We start from the raw sequence: 7,234 nt of genomic DNA on the forward strand, positions 1-7,234 counted from the left end.
AGAAAGTGAATGTTACTATTTAGAGATATTTAGATTATGCATATAAGTAGTCTCTCCAAATATTTGAGAGTTTTTCTTAGTGTAAAGAATTCCAATTTGGTTTCATTTATCTTATGTTCTCTTACTAAGATACATACGAGTATAAAAGAGGAAGGCATTATTAAGAAACGGAGGCTTTTGGGGAAATTGGAGTTCCAGAGTGCCACATATCTTGTGGAACCTTTCTTATGTACCTACCTGTTTTGACATGGAATATGTGTGAACAGTTCAACTTAAGGTGTGCTTGATCATATTAATAGGGAATTAATTATCTTGCTAACCCATGTTGCTTATTGTTTCACAACTATCGAAATATATCTGTATGGTGGTATGACCACATGCTTTTAATACAAATGTAATGGTTTATATATGAAACATGGTCCAGCAAATGTTATGATGTGGACATTATTAGATTGATTAGTAGACATTTGTTGAAGAGTATTAGTTCTTGTTGCCATCTCTGATTAGCTAATTTAAAGATTATTATCTTGGTCCCATCCCATTATTTCTCAAGAATATTACAGGTTTAGTTTCAATTTTGTTTTTTATTCATTGTTAATTTCTAATTGCAATTTCTGATTGTTCTGGTGCAGCTACTGCCTTGTAAGGCTGCTGCTGCTGATGTATATCGGTCATGCCGTTTTGCTGCTGCTTCTGTGTTGCTGCTGCTTCTTTGCTGCCGTGTAACTTTGTATTTTAATTTATTTTATTTTTTTAACGAAAATTGTAATATTACATCATCTTTTTTTATAAAAATATGTAAGTATATATATATATATATATATATATATATATATATATATATATATATATATATATATTAGTGTTTATACATCAATTTAAGTGAAAATGCAAAAAAAAAAAAAAAAAAAAAAATTATTTTTTTTTGGCCATTAAAGGCACCGGTTTTGAGCAGGAACCGGTGCCAATAACCATTACAAAAAAAAACCGGGAACGGTTTTGCCACCAGTTAACCGGTGGCAATACTAGTTTTTGCCACCGGTTTTGAACCGGTGGCCTTGAGTCTGTTTATTGCCACCCCCCAAATGCCCACCGGTTTAAAACCGGTGGCATGGGGGGGTTTTGAACCGGTGGCCAAATGATTTTTTCTACTAGTGTTTGGTTCCTTTTTGGATGATTTCTATTTCATTTTATCTCTCTTTTCTTTAGTTTTCCTTAGTTTTATTCTTGTTTTCTTCATTTTATGCTTTTTGTAGTTAGTTTCTCTATTTCATGCTTTTTCTAGTTTACTTGCTATTTTTCCCTTTTACTTGCTTTTTATCCTTTGATTGTAGGTTGTGATTGATTGTCCAAGGATTCCCGAGCTTCCTTTCCATAGTTTTCCATTGATTTTCATGCCTAAAGCTTGTGCAAGAAGTTTCAAGTCAAAGGGAGGTTTTAGGAGCATGCTTCAAGGTCTTGTTTATGCCTTCCTCATGGCTTTTATCCTTCAAGAAATTCAAGGAAGTTCCTGCCTACCTTGTCCTCCATCACCATCATCTAGGATGTGTGCACCTCGTGAGCTAGGACAAAGAAGAAAAGAAGGAAGCAGCAGAGTTGTGCGGGCGCACTAGAGGAGTGTGGGGCCGCACATCTGTCGTGTGCGACCGCACATCTGTCGTGTGCGGCCGCACATCTGTCGTGTGCGGCCGCACACCAGGTGCGTGCGGGCGCACCTGTCTGGGTGTGCTCCCGTGCGCACCATTCTCTCTCCTTCGAGCGCCCGCACTGACGTGGGTCTATTTTTGGACGTCTTTCCCAACTTCCTCTTGGGATTGTTAGTTATTTCTTTCCATTTATAGAGAGAAGATTAGATCTTCATTAGTAAGAATTAGATTAGATTAGATTTTAGAGAGAGAAAACATTAGTTCTTAGCATTTTTAGAGAGAGAAAGTGTGGGTTTGATGATTGATGATTGAAGATTGCTTCATTTGATTTGATTTCTATCAAGTTTGTAAGAATTCTTTACTCTTTAATGCAATTCAATGTTTGATTCCATTAGTATTGTTGTTTGATTTGGTTAATTGATAGTTTGATTGATTTTGATTGAATTTGTTGGTTTCAATTTGATATCAATTGATGAATTTGGGAATGATAATTAGTTTAGCTTTGATTTTGATGTTCTTCATGGATTGTGAGTAGTTTATTTGCCAGGGTAGTTGTGAAGCATGTATCTCTCAACGGTAATCCCCAACTTTTGAAATAATTTGCATATAAAGAAAACCCTAGGGTAGTTTATTTGCTGACACCAAAATCAGTTTCCAGTTGCAATTGACAAAAGAGTATTTCATCCACAAGAAAGCCGCCCCCCTATCTCTAAAGGGGCCCGTCACTGGCCACCTTCTCCTGTTGAGCCAGCCTGACGAGGCAAGGCGCTAGACAGCCGAGTGAGTTTCAGTGCTAGTAAGAAGAGCAGTCGGGGCCTCTTCTTATTATAGGGTTTTCTTTAGCATAGGGTTTTCTTGTGGATGACATTTATGATTTATGTTATTCAAGTAGTACCTTGTGCATGCAAACAAAGTAAATTAATAAAAAGCAAATAATTTGCAATATTTATATGCAAACAAAATAAAATAATAAAGGAAAATTCTCAACGGTGATCCCCAACTTTTGCTACGCACTAATGGTAACCTCCCTTTTATTATACAAAATTACCCTAATTTCAACATATGCGGTACTACTACAAGGAAAATGAAAATGATCATAGGGTTTTCTTTAGCATGCACAAGGTACTACTTGAATAACATAAATCATAAATGTCATTGTAACACCCCGTATTCTTGAACCATTACTTTATGTGTGTTTCAATCTATGAAGCCAAATTTCTAATTTAAATCTCAATTTCTAAATCAAAATGTTAATTTAATTATTCAGACCGTTCTTTGTTTTAAAGGTCATCCCAACCTTTTTAGACTCTAATTATAATATTTTGACAAAATGTTTGAAAGGTATTATTTAAAAGGGTTCTATATTTGAGTTTAATCATTTCAAACTGTATTTGACTTATCAGAATTGATATTAGCTTTAAAGGGTGATTCCTTAAGTTTAAGTGTCAATTTAGATATTTAACCTATTAAAATTGATACAGGTCATCATGGGTGATTCCTTGACTAAAGTGTCAATTCTATATGTAGAAAATGTTTTTTTTTGGGTTTTAAAGACGTTTTACGTTCAATTGTATCAATATCGATAAGTAAGGTTGTATTGGGTGATTCCGTCAACTCGTTTATCGAATTGGTATTGTTTATAAACTATTCTTTATTTTATATTTATAAAACTCATTACAATGTCCTTTAATTATTTAGGTCTATAAATGAATAATATTATTGGTTTCGCATTTCATCTTTTATGTCGCTTTTCGTTACATATGAACTATATATATATTTTCTGTATTGTAATTTAAATTATTATTTTCACTATTATTGTTGATATTATTGAGATATCAATACTATAATCTATATTGTTGTTTTTGAACGCGTTTTAAAATGCCTTCCGCTACATTATATTCCTTTTCTAGTCTAGTTTCGAGCCAACAAGCATTTATCTATGGGCCGGGTTTTTCCCTTAAAACTTTCATGAATAAATAGATTAAGATAAGTAGCTTTCCTAATCTCATTCTTAAGCCTAAATTAATCATTCAATCAAGCCCATAAGTGTAGTTTAAGTTAGGGTTATATGAAGCTCATTTAAAGCCCAATTTCTCTCCCTTTTCACGGCAGCCTTAAGGCTGATTATTGATCAGTTTGTAAAGCCTAAACTCCCTAATTACTCATGTAATAAAACCCCCTTTACTCCTCTTTAAGTGGCTGTCTAAGACCCTTCTTCTTCCTCTCTTTTAAACGTACAAAGCAAGATGATTGAGCGTTCTTTTTGCTGCTTGCATCTCTTCTGTTGCTCTCCTTCTTTCCTTCAAAATTTTGGTGTGATCTCAAGGCTCAAACATGGGGATTTTCGTGGTTAACTTGCTTCTGCTTTTCCTCGCAAATTCGAGCACTCAATTGTACTCAAGAACATCAAGACAAGGGTGTGAATGGAGCTTCGTTTGGGGCGTTTTGATGAGCAACCCTTGCTGCACTTTAATTTGAATTTTATGGCCTTCATATAAGAGGTAACTAGCACTATTCCAAGCTTTAGAAATCATGGCTAGGATAGGTTAAGGCTAGGTGGAAATTAGAGTTGGTTAGATTAGGATTTGTTTTAATTCAAGGTGTTGAAATTACATGATTGTTTTGCTGCTTTGTGCGTGAGAATTGAGGGCTGCTCAGTGTGTTAGATAGTTGATCTTTCTGCCTATTTTTAATGTTTATGTTGAGGTATCATAAGGGTTTATTTTTAAGTTGTTAATGATGCATGTTGGTTGAGTTTAAGCCTTAAATTTATGAATTATAGCTGCTGTAAAAACAGCCTCTGTGTCGTGTGCTTTTGTTGAACTTTAGCCTTGCTTATGATGGATTTCATGCATGATTTACAGTAGTAACATGTTAGGTTTATCCCTAAATTGAATTATCATATTTTGGGCAAGTTTTGATGTAATATTGTGCCTAAAACTAAGCAAAGTTGTGATGAGTGACATTTTTGGCACTCATTTGGTTCCTTTTTGGATGATTTTTATTTCATTTTATCTCTCTTTTCTTTAGTTTTCCTTAGTTTTACTCTTGTTTTCTTCATTTTATGCTTTTTGTAGTTAGTTTCTTTTTTTCATGTCTTTTTCTAGTTTACTTGTTATTTCTCTCTTTTACTTGCTTTTTATCTTTTGCTTGTAGGTGGTAATTGATTGTCCAAGAATTCCCGAGCTTCTTCTCTACTAGTTTTCATTGCTTTTATGCCTAAAGAAGGTGCAAGAAGTTCCAAGTCAAAGGTGGATCCAAGGGGCAAGCTTCAAGGCTTTGTTTATGCCTTGCTCATGGCTTATACTCTTCAATAAATTCAAGAAAGTTTCTGCCCACTTTGTCCTCCATCATCATCATCCTGGATGCGTGCACCGCTTGAGCTAGGACCAAGAGAAGAAGGGAGAAAGACCCAGCAATGTGCGGGCGCACTAAGGGAGTGTGCGGCCGCACATTGGTCGTGTGCGGCCGCAACCCAGGTGCGTGCGGGCGCACCTGTCTGGGTGTGTTCCGTGCGCGCCATTCTCCCTCCTCCGAGCGCCCGCACTTACGAGGGTCTATTTTTGGGCGTCATTACCGACCTCCTCCTTGTATATATAGTTATTTCTACCTATTTTTAGGAAGTGAGTTTTTAGTTTTAGATTGAATTTGATAGTTAGTTTTTGGGAGAATTTTAGAGAGAGAAACTCATTATCTTTGGTGTTTGTTCAAGAATTCATCATTGTATTTGATCTTTTTATCAAAGTTTTGTAAGGATTTTCTTCTTGATTTCAATACAAGTTTGATTTTAGTTGATTTCTTTAGTTTTTCATGTTGTTGATGATTGATTTGGTTATTGATTGAATTTTGATTGATTTTGATTGATTGTTGGTTTAATCTTTGATTTCAAGTATGTTGATGATGAAATTGATGATTGTTGTAGTTTTGATCTCAATTCCTATGGCTAGTGAGTAGTTTCCTAGCTAGGGAAATGGTAAAGCATGTATGAATGATGGAATAGTGTAATTTGGGGATAATTGATGGAGTTGATGATATGATTAAATTTGGTTGATATTTTATGTGCATGTGTGTGATTAATTGAGGTTTGGCCATCTTTGATTAATACACTAGATTGCATTGTAAGCTTGCTATGATACGGACCATTGATTAGTAAACTTGCAATTTCACGATTGAGGTGCTTTGTGACGTTCCCTAGGTAGTGTTTAGCGTAGTTGACGCTAGTTAGACCTCTAGGTGAACCATCTTAGTATGCTCTTTTGGATACATGATGATTTTCCTTCATATCGCTTGACTTAGTCGGTTTGACCTCCCAAATTACCGTTTCCATTATGATTGCATGTGGATCCATTGCCCTAGTGGCTTAGATTGATTTTATACAAGTTTTGCATTACCTAGTTTAGCCTTAGTTCTACCTCAAACCCCTTCTTGACTTCGAAATAGCTTGATTTTGGCATCGTGCACTTGATATCCATTCCCTTGGGTTCGACCTTGACTTACCACTACGCTAAAAAGGGGTTAGTTAAGTTACAAATTTTGTTTGATAGGGTGGGGTGGTAGCCTAACGACCTACCTTTCTCCTTCCCATCAAAATGGCGCCGTTGCCGGGGAATGGTGCTTGAGTGTATGTTGTTTTTGAGTCTATTTCATTTTGATAAAATACAAAAAGATTTTGTTTCTCTAGGCTACATTTGTAGCCGTGCTACTAATATTTTTGTTTGAGTTTTGCATGCATAGAACCCGTGATCGTCCCCTTGTTCCCCTTGATCCGGAGATAGAGAGGACTCTTTCAAGTAGAAGAGTGGATAATAGATCCTTGGCTTATAGCTCTTCAAGTGAAGAAGAAATTCAAGAAGAACAAGGAATGGGTGAATATCCTAGAATAGCCTTGAAGGAGGTTAGAGTGCCCGGGTCATATAGATTTGAGAGTGGAATAGCTCCACGTACTACCCCGGCAAATGACTTCGAAATCCGACCGGCAATGATCACCTTGATTGAGAGAAGGCAATATAGTGGGGCTAAGATTAAGAGAGCCCATTGAACCATTTGAAAGAATTTGAAGAATATTGCAACGAACACCATCAAAGTCAATGGGGTCTCTCAAGAATTCATCCGCCTCAAGTTGTTCCCTTTCTCTCTAATAGGAAGATCTTTGGAGTGGCTAGACAAATAGGTGAAGCCCAACTCCTTGAGAACTTGGGATGATATTACAAAGGCTTTCTTGTCCCGTTTCTATCCCCAAAAGAAGACGGCGGAGGCAAGAGCCTTGATTCAAGGGTTAAAGCAAAGGTCGAGTGAAAGCCTTTATGAAGCATGGGAGAGATTTAAAGAGTATCAAAGGGAGTGCCCTCATCACGGAATCCCCACATACCAAGTGATCCAAATCTTCTATGGCGGTTTAAGTCCCCAAGGCAAGTCATGCCTTGATGGAGGGGCCGGGGGCCCTATCATGAACAAAACCGAAGAAGAAGTTGTGGACAATCATTGAGGATGTGGTGACATATTATAGGGATTGGCAAGATGGGGAGAGAGACTCTTCAAGCAAACAATCTTCATTGTATTCGGTGGACCATCTCAATGCAATCAACAAC

General features: G+C 36.5%; 1 pseudogene; it reads right to left on the reverse strand.

The window, feature by feature from the left end:
* Nucleotides 1–6,905: 6,905 nt before the first annotated feature.
* On the reverse strand, nt 6,906–7,004 carry LOC145618821 (small nucleolar RNA R71; annotated as a pseudogene).
* Nucleotides 7,005–7,234: the final 230 nt, after the last annotated feature.

This window comes from Chenopodium album, chromosome 26 (genome assembly GCF_948465745.1).
Source record: "Chenopodium album chromosome 26, dcCheAlbu1.1, whole genome shotgun sequence".
In the NCBI taxonomy this organism is placed as follows: domain Eukaryota; kingdom Viridiplantae; phylum Streptophyta; class Magnoliopsida; order Caryophyllales; family Amaranthaceae; genus Chenopodium; species Chenopodium album.